Raw genomic sequence first — 17,730 nt, forward strand, 5'->3', positions numbered from 1 at the left:
ATAATGAATTTGTACTGTTGGGCACATGCAGTAAAAACATCTCATACAATTTCTTCTGGTATTTGCCTCCATCTTTTAAAAGAATAGATACATTCTGCTACATCTTTATTGACTTAATTCATTGTTTCTTGTTATTAACTTGCTTTATGGAAGATGAGGATTTTTGTATTCTTAACTTACTTCATGAATTGCTTTTACTTTCCATTCTTCTAATACAGAGACACCAATTTTTGGTAGTTAAATTTATATTCATTGTTTAACTTATGACTTTTATTTACTGGTTAGCTAACTAGTAATATATTACATTTCTTTTACTGTGCAGCTTTTTGTTCTTCCTGAAATTAACAAATTTTCTACAAGATCTTTATTTTCTATTTTTTAAACTATTCTCTTCTCTTAAACTATTTTCTTTTCCTACTGAAGATACTGGGACTCTTTTCCTTCCCTTCTATTTGGAACTGGTTACTGGCTAGATGTGCTGCATAGTAGTCCTGGAGGCTTCTCCTATGTCCATTCTTTTGTGTTCTGGATCTTTCAAGCTCTCCTTTTAGTAAAGCATCTCCCAGGTGCTTCCTATGAAAAGGTACTTGGATGACAAAATTTTGAGATCTCGCATGTCAGGAAACGTCTATTTCTTCATGCTTTGTTGGCAGTATGGTTAAGTGTAGAAATACCATTGAAAACCATTTTCCCTGAAAAATTTTGAAGCATCGCTGCACTCTCTTTTAGCTTTCAGTGTTGCTGATGAGAAGTCATTTCAGTTTTCAGTCCATTGATACTAATCTTCTCTCAAGGAGATTTTAGGATTTTCTATTTCTGGAATTTTCTGATTTCTCCATGATAAGCTTTGATTTGCCTTTTTAAAAAAAAAAATTAGGCTCATTATGACCTTTCATTCTGGAAAATCCTCAACTTGTCATCAGTGGTTTTTTTTTTCTTCTTCTTTCATAATTTCCTCTTTTCCTTATCCTCTGGATTTCCTTTGGAATTTCTATTATTCAGTTGTTGGACCATGTATATTCATCCTTTTACTTTCTCTAACATCTTTTTGCTTCTAAAGGATTTCTTTAACTATCTTCAAGTTCTTCTATCAACTCATTTAAAGTCTCAATAGAGTAATATAAAACATTTAGAACATCCAGTATTGCTTCTATCAGTACTCAAAGTGATACAGTTTTAGTGCTATCCCTATCAAGATCTCAGTGATGTTTTGGGGGAGGAGGGAAGGTGGGTGGGTTACCAACTTAGATGAAAATATAGAGCCATCTTAAGCAAAGGAGTAGGTTAGAAGACTATATGACCAGATATCAAGACTTGCTATAGTGCTAATATTTTCATTAAAACAGTGTTAGGGCTAGTGATACTAGCCCAAGAAAAAACAGACCAATGGAATAGTGCCCAGAAATAGACTCAAACACATAGAACTGTCCAGTGTATGAAAATGGTGCCACTGAAATGCAGCATTGCAAAAATGGTCTTTTTAATAAATTATGTGGAATCATTTGGATATCCATATTTTTAAAAATGGAAAAAAGAATTTTGATCCCATCACACCATTTTAAAAATCAGTTCCAGGTGAATCCAAAACCTAAATATGATAGCTAAAACAAAACTTCTAGAAAATAGCATGGACTCTCTTCCTGATCTTGTTAGACAAAGACATGGTAAACAGGGTACAAAAAAAAAGCACTAACAATAAAGATTCATTAGCTGGACTACATCAATATTAGGAACAGACTATGCCAGTGAGTTGGAGACCACAGTTTATGATACATCTGACAAGTTACTTCTAGAGTGTATAACTCCTACCTAGCAATAGAAGTAATCCAAATATAGACAAAACAGTTGAACACATATGCTACAAAATATATAAACTCTAAGTGAATGTAAAACTGCTCAATATCAGAAGTTAACCAAGAAATGCAAATTGTAACAATAATAATATGCCACCAGAACAGCTAAAGCAAAACAGAAACCCAGCACAAAAGCAAGCGAAATAAACCCCTGATAAATGCAAGGACTGATAAGATGGTGAAGCAGATGGCCGCTTATGTCACTCCATTGGTTTTGCTTTTTGAAGTCACAATTTACAGAAGCTAAATCTTTTCTGCCTTTAACTTATTTGACCATTCTTTCCCCTTTCAATTGTCCTCCGTTTTCAAATCATACTTTTAAAAGTCTGTCCATTTCTGTTTCTTTTGCTGACTTTTCTTCCTCTGTGCTGATACTGTCTCGTACATTGCTATCCTTGGTCTTCTCTCAAGTCATTCAGGAAACTTATGCATGCCCATGACTTCAGCTATCACTTCCATTCTGCTGACTCTTAAATCTCGACCTTGGGCAGGTATTTCCTTTCTGAGTTCTCAACCTGAATCTCCAGCTCCTTGCAAAACCTCCCTTTCTGAATGCCCTCTAAATTTATCAACTCAAACCATGTGTAACCAGCTAATTCTCTGCGCAGTCTTTTTTTTTTTTTTTTAAGATTATTTATTTATTTATGCAAACAATGGGTACAGTCAGAAGTGCAGGAGGGTGAGAGAATTCACCAGAGCCAGAGCAGGGAGCAGAACGGGCAGAAGGACCGAAGTACACTGCTGAGGGGAGCAGCGGGTGGCAGGAGAGGTCTGTACGCCATGTGGTACCCTCCTCCGGTGGCGGGGGGAGCAGCCGGGGATCGAACTGGTGCCGTAGAGGCTGCGGGCAGCTTTGCAACCCAGCGCTCAACCGCTGCGCCACTGGGGAGGCCCTCTGCGCAGTCTTTTTCTGCTGTTCCCTTGAATGTATTCCCTTTCTGCCCATCTCCCTTCCTTCTCAAATGAGGACTTGTTTGATACTTCCTTTCCCCTATTTCTCCACATCCACTTTGCCATAGTCTAAGTTCTTCCTGATGATGACCCCACTTAATATTCCATTAAATATTCCAGATGGCATTCCTTCTGCCCAGAATGGTCCATAGTAATAGTAGATTGTTGGTTTTTTTTTTTTTTTTAATAATTGGCAAAGATACTTCTAAGTCATGATTTCCCTTCCTTGGGATCTGCCCCAATCACACAGGACTGTGCCTGCTTTCACCATCTGTAGAAGATATGGCTCAGCCCACTGGTTAATTCAGAAAAGGGCAGCTGATTCAAGCGGACAAATGGTATCTGTTTGGGAACTGGGCATTTTGAACCCCATGATGGAGACTGAGGATAATGGGAATAACCTTCCCATTATGTAGCACTTGAGGTCAGCACTGGATAAGCATCACTTCTTGGAGTGGCCAGCCCTCAGGCTGAGCTGGACATCAGCAATCCCCTCTCACAAGACTGCCAGTTTAAGAGACACTTTGACACACTCAATATGTTCTCATTTCCAATATGCCATATATTGTAAGTTCATATCCCTTTGGTTGTTTATTCCCTTAAATCAAAATATTTTCCTGATTACTGTCATTAATATTTAGCATTTGTTGAACATAACATACAGTCATTATGTTTAGCACTTGACATTTGTGTTCATATTTAATCCTCATAATAACCCCAGGAGAGGTTATTACCATTTTACATAGGCACAAAGATGTTATTTAATTAGCCAATTTCCCTGCTCAAGGTGACACTACTAAGTGCAGTGATTCAGCTCGAGTCCACAGTCTAACCCACTAATTCCCCAATGGTCCTCTCCCTGGCTGCTTAGTAGACTCAACTGGGAAATTTTAAATGACATTGTTTGGGTCCCACCTGCATCTGATTTACTAGATTTGCAGTGTGGTCTGGCCATCTGTACTTTTTAAATTTTTTCAGGTGATTCCTTTGAGTAGCTAGCATTGATAATCATTTTGCTACATTGTATTGCTTCCCAGAAGTAACTCACCCATCTACCTCACAAACCTCAGTTTCAGGGATAGTATGTCTTTTTTTTTTCTTTTTCTTTTTTTTTTTTTTTGTGGGACTCTCGCCGGTGGCCGGGGATCAAACTGGCTGCAGAGGCTCTGGGCAGCCTCGCAACCCAGCACTCAACCGCTGCACCACCAGGGGAGGCCCAGGGATAATATGTCTTAAAAGTGAAACGTTGCTTTGAGTCATCCCTTTGTCACCTGGTGGGCCTGATTTGAAAATTATTTTACCAGCCTTTTTATTTCCACAAATTAACACTAGATGGCAAACTCCACATAGGGAATTATCTTTGTTAATGATTTTTTCATTTCTGAAGCATTTTAAATTTCCTTCAAATAACCTCAGTAGTTAATATTTAAGATTAATAATACAGTTTGAAAACAAGGGCAAGTTTTTCATAAATTGAACTCTTTATTGTATGCCAATTCATATTTCTTTAAGGAGAGGCATAAATATCCTGTATATATGCATGGCCTTGATTTTGGTTGTCTTCCAGTTTTAGCTTTAAAAGGGAGTTCATTAATCATGAACATATATAGAATGAAATATTTATCTTTTGTTATTTTTGAGCTACTTTTCCACCAGTATATTTCAATGTCCCTGTCAAATAATTGATCCATTAATAAAAATGTTTAACAAAGTCCTGCTTACCTTTTTGAGGAAACTTGTGGAATCTCCATTGCAAGGTAATGGTGACTGGATAGTAGTATATGCTCACGCTTCCCTTTGCTTAGGAACAGTGTTTGCTTGAAGAATGGAGATACAGAGAAAAGTATAGTAACATGATCGTTGACTGAGGATCTCACAACCAGCAAAGAATTTTCATTCCTGAGCTCTAAGTGGCCACAGGTGCTCTAGCCACCTCTGAGTTGGTGAAACCTGGCAACAAAGAGAGGATACATCTGTGGATCTTCTGGAGCTTTTCTAAGAAGCAATGTGGTTCTCCATTCTAAGTTTCTTCCACTACCTTAGGCTTTCAAGCGTTAAAGAATTAATATCCGTTATCTAACCTTAACATTTGATGAAAGATATGATCAGAGAGACTAAGAGATTCAGTTAATCGCAAATGCAAATAAAATCACCAGCCTAATGTCTTCACAATTCTCTTAAAATACAGTTAGAATTCCTAAATACGGATTAAAAGTACATTCAAGATCTGAGCCCCTTTTCTTATTCCCAGTCCCATATATGCTATGTAGATATTAGGTTGATTTCTTTCAGTTTCAGAGACATACCTCCTTCAGTCTCATGAATGTTCACAAAAACTGATTTTTATTTGGTGGGGCTAGGGGGAGCATTCTCTCCCATCTTCCAATTTAAATCTCATCTCAACTTCTGCTTAATCCATCTTCGCACATGTTTAACTTCTTCCTACATATTAGATCTCAGATTACATGTAACCTCCTTCAAGGAACCTTCCCTGATCACCCAAAGGTGCCTGTTTCCTCTCCTGAATGTTCTGCGTTTCCTCACGCAGACTACTTACCACATTATGTTACAATCACCTCGTTTCCTGTCTGTAAAGATAAGACAGCAAATACCATGGAGGCAGTTTCTTTGTTCTCGCATTCTCAGCATCTGGCTTAGTGATTGACAGATACTCACTTCTCTACAAATATTTATTGAACAAATAAGTGAGGTCTTAATATCTAATAACACCCCTCTTATGCCATTTTCTACCCAGATTTGAGAACAGTAAATTTATGCATGCTGGCAAGTAATAAACTTCCAAACCAGCCCCAGTTGTCTCCTAGAAAAACAAGACCATCCCATCTAGTTCTTGATTTATTTGAAACAAAAAAGAAAAAACACATCTAAGAAGCACTCAAAAATCTTGCAGACTCACGTTAGGTTCAAGGTGACAAGATGTGAAATGTGAAAAAATTAACATGTTTTAAGTCTCTTGCTACAAAATTGAAATGAATGGAAGTTTACATAATCATTCTAAGTTTCTATGTATTAAGAACTCCACCACAATGAGAACTTTAGATAATTTGGGCCATGGTGTTACTTGTAAAGCCACTTCCCCAAGGGGCTATCAAGGCATGTGGGAAGCCTTTACTGTCCAGGGCCATGCCTAGTCCATAGTCTGTCCTGGATCCAACCCAGTCAGGGCTGGCAATAAAATGTTGCTCTGTTGCCCAAACCCAGGCTTTAGCAGAATGTGGTAAGTCTGTACCTGCAGTTGATCGAAGCAGCGACAAGATGCAGCACAGCCTCTGCCAGAGCCAGGCTGTCCTTCCTGCTGCTCTCGTTTAGTGTCCGCAGCACATCCCACAGGTGTCGGCTCCACCCGGCCAGCATTGGAGTGAGGGCTATAGATCCTAGTTCTTGCTTTGGCAGACCGCTATAATGCTCTATGGTACCTGAAGCCTTGGGATTGTAGGGTGTGTGAAATTTCCATCCCACACCCAGTCTTTTGCCCATTGCTGCACCTGGGTACCTATAAAATGAGTCCCTGTGTCTCTCTCCACCACCAGTGGTCATCGTCATGCAGTGCATAGGCCTGCCAGTACTGCCAAAACTGCCTTTTGGGCCATGTGTGGTGCAGGATAAGCTGCCAATAAACCAGTAGCAGTGTCCACACATGTCCATCAGAGCGAGGTCATGGTCCAATGATGTCAATCTGCCAGCATGTCAGGGGCACCTGTCCGCAACACCAGACCTGTGGATGCAAGAGTTCAGAGAGGGTGAGTCCTGGAACACACCACACATTGTTCACAGTGTGAATATCCTCTAAAGTACAGGTAAACCCCACGCTCATACAGTGGCCCACATTCTTTTCCCTGCATGGAGCAAGCAACCAGGCAGCCATTGTGCAAAATGAAAAATCCCCTGGAGCTGTTTCAAGCCATATGACCCTGCCTAGGAAATCTGCTTCATCGTCGTCTGGTAAGGCCAACAGGGCATGTCCTGTGACATGATAAACAGTCACTTGTTTGTAATGTCCTAGGTCCCACAGCACTTTCCATAGACCTGGCCCCAAGTGGTTGATGCATGACTGTCCAGTCATTTAAATTCCATGTGGAAATCCAGTGTCAGTTCCCTGTGCACTGCCAAGCTGTAGGTAGAGATTACCAGAGGGGAAGGTTCATGAGCCACCACCATCCTTACCACTTGCTGTTCAACCCATTGGCTGCCCTCTTCTGTCCTTGTTTCAAACCAAATGGTGTCTGTTTCTGGGGGTACAGTCATAGCTCTTCACGATGCTGGCTGGATCCGGCTGGAGCCATCTGTGTACCAGGACTCTGCTGGGACAGGTGCCTGTTCCTCCTTGTAGGGCCTGGCCTCAGGTTCAGCTTCCACACATACCTCTGAAGTCAGTTCCATGCTGCCATGTTACTGGACTGAGGACTTACTGCAACTCTGCCCATAAGTGGCTAATTGACAGCAGCACTACTATAGGTATGCCCCTCACTTCGCCAAAGTGGGTCTCTGAGCAGTACCACCATGGGGCTTTTTTGCTCAACCCTGTATCAGATAAGTTCTCTCTGCTAGGACAGGAGCTGTGACTGTTATACTTTTAGCAACTAGTAGAGCTAAGTACACCGCAGCTAGCTGCTTTTCAATTAAGGAATACCTAGTCTTGGCCCTTTCCAGAATTGGAACCAGAACCCAGTGGGCTGTTGTAGCTGCTCTGATTTCTTTATTTATTTATGTATACAAGAACTGGGGTAGAGGGCAGAGGTGCAGGAGGTGAGAGGATTCACCAGAGACAGAGTAGGGAACAGAACAGGCAGACTGACTAAAATACACTGCTGAAGGGAGCAGCGGGCAAGATAGGAGAGGTCTGCTGCACCATGTGGGTTAGCTCCCTGGCTGGCCGGGGGTCAAACTCATGCTGCAGTGGCTGTGGATAGCTTCACAGTGCTGTGCTTAACCCCTCGAACCACCCGGGAGGCCCAGTAGCTGCTTTTATTTCTTCCAGCAACCCCACCCAAACCCTTCCTGAGAAACATGCACGTCTAGCTCACAGGGACAGAATGGTTCAAAAGCAAGGGAGTAGGATCAAAACAAGGGGGTGGAAATTGTATGGGGACTATAACCAAGATGAAAATGCATACATTGTGCAAAAATGGAAAATGATGTAAAAAAATAACCTCCCTCCCCCCGCAAAAAATAATAAATAATATAAAATAACCTCCCTCCCCCGCAAAAAAAAAAAAAAAAAAAACAAGCCTGCAAGGCCTGAGCGGCCTTTATAGTCCATTTGGCTACAGCAAATGCTGCATCTGCTTCAGCAGACCAATCCCATCTGGCCCTCTGTGTATCAGCACATACAGGGCTGAGGGAACTGGGCTGTGTGAAATATAAATGCCTTCCAGTAACCCAGGAGGCCCAGAAAGGTTTGCAACTGCTTCCCTGTGATTGGAGTAGGGTAAGCTTGCACCTTATCTATTTCAGCATAAGGGATAACTTTTGTCTTACCTGACCAAACAACCCCCAAGAACTTAAGACAAACCAGGCCTCTACAGTTTGCTTTCATTGATTGCCCAGCCACATGTTTTCAGATGCATCAATAGGAGATGTATAGCTTTTTCCAAATCTGCAAGTCACCGGTCAACAAATTGTCATCAATGTAATGATACAAATGCACCGAAGATGGCCTCTCCCACTGGGCCAAATCTGTTGCCACCAGCTGGTGGCACAGAGTAGGCCTATGCAGGTGTCCCTGCGGAAGCACAGTGAATGTCCACTGCCAGGCTTCCCACGTGAAGGCAAACTGGTCTTGACTCTGGTGCTATAGCAATGGAAAAGAAGGCATTAGCCAAATCAGCTACAAAGTCATGTGTGCCCAGCTCGTGGCTCAGACAATCCATCAAATCTGCCCCTGAGGGCACTGTTGCATGGAAGGGGAATGATCCATTTTATTCAACTCATAGTAATCCAGCATCATACCCCAAGAGCTATCAGGCTTCTTCACCAGCCACACAGGCAAATTGCAGGGTCTGTGAGCAGCAAGCACGATGCTCACTTCCTCCAGCTCTGCTATTGCACCCATAATCTCTCTGTGGCCTCCTGGCAACCGATACTGTTCAGTATCACTCACCCCTAGGGACTGGCACCTGTGGGCAGATGCTCAGCATGTCCGTGCACCACTGCCTTTACCACACATACCCTCAGGTGAAATTCTCTGGCTGTAGTCTACAGCGACAAGCCACATCGTACATCCACCCTCAGGATTGGCAGCACATATACTTTGTACTCCTTTGGGGGTAATCTCACTACTGTCACCTTGACACTCTGGCCTCCATAGCCATCAATATAACAAGCAGACCCTGACACTTCTCTGGGTTCCCAGGAAACAGAGTACTGTATCTATTAAAGCCAAATCCCTTTGCACATTGATTGGGGATCAGTGGATAGCAAGCTCCATTTGTGGCCTCTGATTCCTGCCCGATCCCTGTGGCCGTATTCCTTGGCCGTATTCCTGGGCCAGGGTCAGCAGCAAGTTGTCCTCCAGGCACAGGACATGTGCCTGAGGCCTGGGGTTCCCAGCCTTCCCTTTCACAGCATCCATCTTCTCATGCTCAGGAACCTCTGGTGCTCTTGCAACTGTCTCCATAATTCTAGCAGATATGCATTGGGCTGTGCATATATTTAGTGCGATCTATACCTGCTTTCACTAGATCTGCCACATTAGTTATGGGTGACTCAAAGAGGTTCGGTGACTTTATGAGGCTTGCTTGCCCTTTTTGGTTGTTCAGCAGTTACCCATAGTCCCTTCTGACCCCAAGAGTCTGAGAGCGTCCACTTCCCCCAAGCAAGCTACCATTGTGGTGAGGGCACCATATAGTGTTCTAGAATTGCCTCATAAGGGGCCCCACTGAGGATGAGGGGGCACTTCTAGTACCAAATCCCTCATTCCTGCTGTGAAATGCTCATGAGCATTTACATTAAACACGGCCTGCTGCTTTCCCAGTTCACGTACCTGCAGAAGCTCAGCGTATGTTTACCATCTGTTCACACTCTCTGGCTCATCTCCCTCATCAGCCCACACCATTTGCACAGCAGCTATTATCCAATCCAACAGGGGGTGATCGCCCTGGCCATGCTGCCAGCTGCTCAGCAGCCTCTGTCTCAACGATGGGCGCGAGGTCACTGAGGCCAGTCTCTCCATCTCATGCTGTGCAAATAATCCCGTCTACCCCCAGGTCCCACAAACACAGCAGCCAGGCCACTTAGGGTTCCCCTGGTTTCTGATGGAACTATTTACCCAAGTCTACCGGTTCACCTAGGTGTATGGGTGATATGTGAACTTCCTCATCTGTGGTGGTCCAGCTGCTAAGGGGTCACCCTTGGGGCCATGGGCCACTGTTGCTTCATTTTCTGTGTCACGACCAGGTGAGCCCTGAGCCTGGGGCCAGTCTCCTCCTCCTCTCTGGAGAAGGAGTCTTTTGTCTCCGGAGTAGAGGGTTGGTCTCTCCTTAAACGTTGCAACAGTTCCTGCATCTCATCCTGTAGCTGCTGGACCCTGGATCGCTTTCTCTGAGTAGACTCTTGCAGAGCTGTGAGAAACATCCATCCCGTAGCCCCTGCTACCTTGCAGGCACTGTATGGATCCAAGTTCTCTTCTATTCTGTACAGAGCTTGTTCCAGCTGCAATGGAGATCTGTCCACCTCTGGCCATTCCTGGGGAGGTGCCTGCTGGGAGAGGAGGCTGGCGTGGAGTACCATCTGCTCATGGCTGGCCACCCTGCAATCCCTCCCCAGGTCTCAAAGGGCTCCATACCCATCTGCATTGAACACTTTTGCCTTCTACGCCACTTGTTTTGCAACCATCCCAGGACAGGTAGGTTCACCATCTATTCTAACAATTTAAAAGAGAATTTGGAGCCCTTGGCATCATCTTCACAGGTTTTAATAATAAGCAGGGGAGGGCCTCCCTTGGTGGTGCAGCGGTTGAGCGCTGGGCTGCGAGGCTGCCCGCAGCCTCTGCAGTGCCGGTTCGATCCCCAGCCAACAGGAGAGGGTCCCACATGGCGCGCCACCTCTCCTGCCATGCCTGCAGCTCCCCTCAGCAGTGTATTTCATCTGTCTGCCTGTTCTGCTCCCCGCTCTGGCTCTGGTGGATTCTCTCACCCTCCCATGCTTTCTGACTGTACTCAGTGCTTGTATAAAAATAAATAAATAAATAATAAGCAGGGGAAATAAGACAGCAGGGAGACAGCAATTTGAGTCCCCCTCCCCCATGGTGAGACCACCATTTTATCCCCTTCCCCCAGGCACAGGTGTGCACACTTGCACACGCGCGCACACACCCATGTTCCAGGTGTCCACAATCAGGCACAAGTGTCCTATTCCCATGTTGTTATATTGGAGAATTTGATTTGTTTTCACATGAGAGATCAATGAGGCTATGCTAAAATTATATATTCCAGGATCTTAGCTCAAATCTATAGCATGTGAAACTCTCTTGGTGGGTCATGAGTGATTTAAGTTTCATAAGCTTTTTCTGGTGATGCAATCACACAAAAGTTTGGGAATCTCTTATATACAATTATATAATTGGCTAGGTTCCTCTTTAAAACTCAGTGACTGAAGCTGAGAGGTAAATATATGGTTCACTGCTTGCAAGTGTATGGATCATTATATTATGCTTCTTAATTCTTTTCCTGTCTCCTTTATCTTTGGTTTGTTTTTATTTGCTTTTTCATTTTGCTTTTAATTAAATTTTTAATATTACACATCCACGTGTGCTACCTTAGATATGTTTTGGAGCATGATAAGAAACAGGAAGGTAAATAGGCAAGTATTTAAATAAATAATTGTTACACTCAATTTAAAAATTATTCTTGCCAGTTGGTGCAGAGCAATCACCTTGCCTGACCAAGAGAAAGCTGTGTGTGTGTGTGTGTGTGTGTGTGTGTGTGTGTCTACTTGCATTCACTTGTGCTAGGGGAGAAGAGCTCATACATGTAAATTAGATAACTATTATACTTTTGTTTATTTGTGAATGATTTTCAAATTTTTCCTATCAAAATGCAACCGTAGGGGCCTCCCCAATGGTGCAGCAGGTTGAACACAGCGCTGTGATGCTGTCCTCAGCCTCTGCAGTGTGGGTTCTATTCCTGGCCGGCCAGGGAGATTCCCACATGGCGTGGCATACCTCTCCTGTCGCCCCTGCTGCTCCCCTCAGCAGTGCTTTCAGTCTGCCTGCCTGTTCTGCTCCCCACTCTGTCTCTGGTGAATCCTCTCACCCTCCCGTGCCTCTGGCCTGTACCCCAGCTATTGTATAAATTTAAAAAAAAATCCAGATTGCAACCGTAGGTCATTGTTGCTCTTCATTAAACTCATGGTACATGCAGCAGCTAGAAAACTCACTCGCACCTGAAACAGTGACAAGGCTATCTTGATGGACTATTTCTTTCCCTCTTAATGTGCCCTTTCTCATTTGGTCCAAACCTTTCCATCTTACATATTAGCTTCCATTACTTGCTAGCTAATCTCCACAAAGTATTAATTTATAGGAACTTGAGAGAATATTTCTCAGAATCATTGGAAGTAAAGGAAACCCCGCTGGATTGTTTTGCTATGTTTCAACAAGAGCTATGCCCTCTCTGCACTTCTGTCTGCGTTACAACCACATGCCGTTGAGATCACTATAAATAGGGTTAATGATACCACAGAGGTAACTGTCTGCTTTGTTTGTCTAAATGATTGGTCAAGTGTCTGTGACTGGGAGAACTGGATTTTCTTTCCTTCTTTATTCTGCTCATTCATTACCAGAAGGCAGTTCTGATGAGACCATAGTTTGGGTATGTCAGGTAAATGACCTCAGGAACTGTTGGGGAGGAGAAGAGGGGCAATGCAGCCTGACACCATCTTTCTATCTCAGAAACCAGGTAGGTGTGAGGCTATTAGGTTTCACTGCTTTTGCTGGTTTTTTTTTTTTTTTTTTTTCACTTTTTTGGGACACGGCTCTCTCTGTTTTGCTCCTTAGTCCCTCCAGGTCTTTGGAGGGCTCCAATACCCGTCTGTATGGATCATCTTGCTGACTTACGCCAATTGTAGGGTCAGGAATGGACACAGTGCAGGTTTTCTATTATCCAGCAGACCGGGTAAAGGAGTCGTCAGAGTCCTCAGTGGTTTTGCAGGTTTTTTATGGGAGTTCACCAGGCATATGGCAGGCAGGGGTGCTGGGGGGCCGGGAGGCTGGCAATCCTCCCAGTCCCCAGCAAATCCTCACTATCTGGGCTCTCCGGCCTTCTCTCTGCTTCTCCTGCTTCTTTCTCAGCTTTTCTTTCGACTTGTGCTGCTGCTTCTACTGGCGTCCCTGTGACGCCGCCCTTAAAAAGCACAGTCTTAGCCCAGGTGAATCCTTTCTACATCTGCCCACACCCTATTCCAGGTGCCCGCCATCAGGCATGCATTCAGGACAAGGATCCATCATCTATCCTGATGGCGGGAGGGCAGAAAAGCCTGACATTTTCTTTACCCTACAGTCAGTCTGCCTGTTCTGCCCTCCGCTCTCGCCCTGGTGAATTCTTTCACCCTCCTGTGCTTCTGACTGTACCCAGTGTTTGTATAAATTAATAAATAAATCTTTAAAAAAAACATGTGGAGAAAAATAATCTGCCTATAATGAAGGGGGAGCTGTATAAAATCAACTGGCAAAGTTACCTTTTTAGAACTCCTCCTATACAAAGGACTTACAGTGGGAAGAGAGACCTATCTTTTAATAAATGCTGGCTGATAGATGAGGCCTCTTATTTGTGATGTTCAGGATTCCCCTGTTCTGTTTGTTTTTAATAACCATCATCCTCAATAATCTCTTTGTAGTTTTTTTTCTTTTGGCCTTTTAAACAGACTCTGGTGTTTCTGCTTTAAAATATAAACTGGGGGAGTAGACTCAGAGATCCACCCTACAAGCTGTTCCTGCACCTAGTAAATTTTCCTATAAATCCCAATTCTGCAAGGTGATCCTGCTTCATTACCTAGTAATTTCCTGATCAGCGTTGCAACCTGGGCAAACATTTATTCAAGCCGGAAGCACTTCAAATAGCAAAATTACTCTTTCAATATTTACTGTTCTGCGATGGGCAGCTTATACCAGAATACTGTTCGTGACTTTCAAACACACAGGGAAATGTTAATAGATGTGATTGATAACTATCAAGCTCTTAAGACATATGGTGAGTGAGAAATGATGGTAAAGGGCACAGAAATGATTGAGGAAATAACTACTATAAAATAAATAACAAAATAGTACCATGAAAATCAACCCTCTGGAGAATCTTCAAGTTCTGCTCACAGCAGGTTGAGCAGCCCATAAAAGACAGTTCACTGTTCTCCACCCCCAATGCATGAAGGACCCTTTGTAGAGAATCCATTCAGGCCAGAGCAAATGTTGCCTGGGCTTTTCCCTGCCTCCTCTACTTGTAAAATTCAGGAGGTAACAAGTGAAAAACTGTTTAAAGATTTTGAAGCTTCTAAAGAGTCAGATCTTGTTCATTCTTAGAACATCTTTCAGAAAATGGAGAAAATAGGCCTCCCTGGTGGCACAAGGGGTCACCACTTGAAGGTAGGTTTTTATGAAGGAAATAGGTATCTTGACCTCTTAAAATAAGTGATTATCAATTATAAAACATGTGGAGAAGAATAATCTGGCTATGATGAAGGAGGAGCTGTATAAAATCAGCTGGCAAACTTACCTTTTTAGAACTCCTCCTGTACAAAGGACTTACAGTAGGAAGAGAGACCTATGCTATGCACTATGAAGCTATCTGCAGCTATTGCAGCATGAGTTCGATCCCTGCCAGGGAGGTGACACACATGGTGCAGCAGACCTCTCTCACCTGCTGCTCCCCTCAGCAATGTATTTCAGTCAATTTGCCTGTTCTGCTCCCCACTCAGTTTTTGGTGAATCCTCTCATCCCCGCACCTCTGGCCTGTACCCCGGGTCTTGTATGCATAAATAAAAAAATCTTAAAAAAAAAGAAAATGGAGAAGACATGTACCTCTAAAAGAGTTTAATTAAGTTCACTATTAAGGGGTTGGTTGGTACTTTGGGGATATTCATGGAGGGAGTGGTATTTTGGTGAGAAAGACTTTGGAGTCCATTACATATGAAATTCTTTCTTTCTTTCTTTCTTTTTGCTCATTGACTATTGTTAAATTATTTAATCAAGTTATTCTGGAGACCCAACTGTGGCAACTTCAGATGCTGGATTATGGTGATGAACAAGCAGACATAGTTCCATCCTTGTGGAACATACACATCAGTTGGAGGATACAGACAATTAAAAGAAATATGGCACAATGAAGCGCAAACAGAGCTATGGAGTTCAGAGAGCCTGGGTGGTCTGGTCAGAAATGTTCTCTGAGGTTTGCCCACCTCTCACTTGCCGTGTGATCTTAGTCTCTCGGTTTCCTCACAGGGTTGTTGCAAAGATTCAGTTAAATAATACTTGCAAATCACTAGGTGCATAGTCTGGCATACAATGAAATTACCTGATGTTGTTTTAGGTTTCTTTATGACAGAATTTTGAATGATTTTATACACTCACAGCTATCCCCTCAGTGCCAAGAATCATTCCTGACACAATACCTACTTTTAATCAAGGTCCATTTGCTAAAATTAATGGTAGAAAAAATCACAATAAGGGTTGAAAGACCACAGTGAAAATAGAATAAACTACAAACCTATAAAAAGGTTCATAGTCTGCCTGACAGAGCTTTGTGGGAAATGAATGTTACAAAGTACAGCATTCGGGGGAGATTCCAAGCCAAAAATAAATAAACAAACAAACAAATACCACAACTGTACAGAAATTGAAATCATAACTAATCTTCAAATCAAAGAATACTTTACTTTGTTTAACCACTAGAGGGAGTATTTTACTTAAAACAAATTGCCCTTCCCAAATAATCTGACCTGAAGCCTTTCAAAAGATGAGTTAAAGAAACAACTTGAGCTGACAGCACATCCAGTATGTTCGGATGTAATAATTTAAAAAATGCTCTTCAATCAAGTCAAGTGGGAGCCAAAAAAAGAAATCATCGAAATGTGATCTGGTCTTTCAAACAGTGTAACAGAAGAATAAAAATGAAATGTTATTTTTATTTCATTAACTAGAAAAGAACAAAATCTTTGTGCACTCAAATTATGATGCTCTAAAATCATTATGGAAATGTCACTGTTGTTTTAGAAGGCAAAGTCTGACAAGTTTTTTTTTTTTCCATTAGTTTCTTTCTTTTTTGATTGTGGTATAATTGACTTATAGCCTAAACATTAGTATCAGGTTTACTACATAATAATTCAATATTTGTATACATTGTTAAATGGTCACTACAGTAAATCTAGTAAAGATTCATCACCATAATAGTTACAAAATTTTTCTTGTGATGAGAATTTGTAAGATCTACTCTCTTAGCAACTTTCAAATATGCAATGCAATGCTATTAACTACATTCACCCTGATTATATCCCCATGACTTATTTTTTTATAGTTGGATGTTTGTACCCCAATATTTTTTGCATGTCTTCTTGCTTGCTTGACCCATGTTCTTTGTGAATTATAAAATTAAGCTTTTCATTAAATCATGCTTTTTATTCTTTTTACCTCATATTAATGGATCGAGTTTGTAAACTAAAAATGGTCACTATAAAACTAGAGTTGAACATGTGTTGAAATGATTAGACAAGAAGCGTAAATAGAGCAGTGATCCTCTGATGGAGCCAGGCAATCCTCTAACTTCAGGAGATTTGCTGCTAAGTGTTTCCTCTGTATGCTGTGCAGATAAAGTCCCAGGTTCCTTTCTCAGATGACGTTTATGTGGCTTTCTGGCATTCTCAGGTATGACACAGATCTGCTTAAATGCTTATTTTACTATAAGAGCAATTTTAGAATTACTTTCATTTTTTTTTACAAATGTATAAATAATAAAATGTTGGGTGAAATTTTTCATGTCATTTAGGATTTCAGTTGCTCATAGCTATGAGCAAAAGTCATTCTACGGTTCAAATTCTGAATTGAAAGAGGTGCCTGAGCTAAAGCCCTCTACCTCCCAAAAGGGGAACTGGAGAGAAACCAGTCATAGCTGGCTCTGTCATCCAAGGATAAGATGGCTGCTGAGAAGGGAGAGGGCAGCCGCTTGGATGTTTTCCTCCCAATAACCCAAAGAAGTAGAGGATCTACCTAAGATTCTGCATTGCTAAAAGAAAAAGAAAGTGCACTATTCCTCTTGGCTAGGTGTCTGTGTAGTTGTGGACATGCACCAGCATTCTCTTTTAATGAGGGGAAAGTTAATTGGAGTGACTTGGCATCACAGGGACTGCCAGATACAGATGGAAATTGTTTAGGGTCTCCAAGATGGATCCCAGGTATCTTTGTCTAAAGAATATTTTGGGGAGGGGGGGTGGAGAGATTAAGTTGGAGCTCTGGATTTGTTGGGAAACCAAATAATGGCAGCAAAGAGGCACAGGCTGCAAAAGATGATGTATATGTGCCAGCTGGGAGTCTACAGTGGAGGGGCTGAAGTTAAGAGTAATCCATCAATGGCCAGGAACACTGCAAAGACTGGAGCTCTGCTTGAGCAGGCCAGGCTGGAGGCCATTATTCACCCTGATGACAATCCAGATCAGCAGCTATGGCCGACTAAGGAGAAAACAACCTCTCAGCTAAGTAAGGAGAATCTTATCTTTGCAAGACATTGAAAGAAGGAAAAGGAAAAGTTTCACAAAGAGCAAGCCATGCTCCTTTCCTAAAGGAAAAGCATAAAAACAATATAGTGTTTGGATCATTTCAATGCTAGGATCGTGGGGAAATCTTTGAATAAAATTTGTGACAAAATTTCCTGGATTTTCATGACTTTTTTTTTTTTACAAATAATGTTATATGTTTAAGGTGTG

This window comes from Talpa occidentalis, unplaced genomic scaffold (assembly GCF_014898055.3).
Source record: "Talpa occidentalis isolate TD23 unplaced genomic scaffold, MPIMG_talOcc4v2.1, whole genome shotgun sequence".
In the NCBI taxonomy this organism is placed as follows: Eukaryota; Metazoa; Chordata; class Mammalia; order Eulipotyphla; family Talpidae; genus Talpa; species Talpa occidentalis.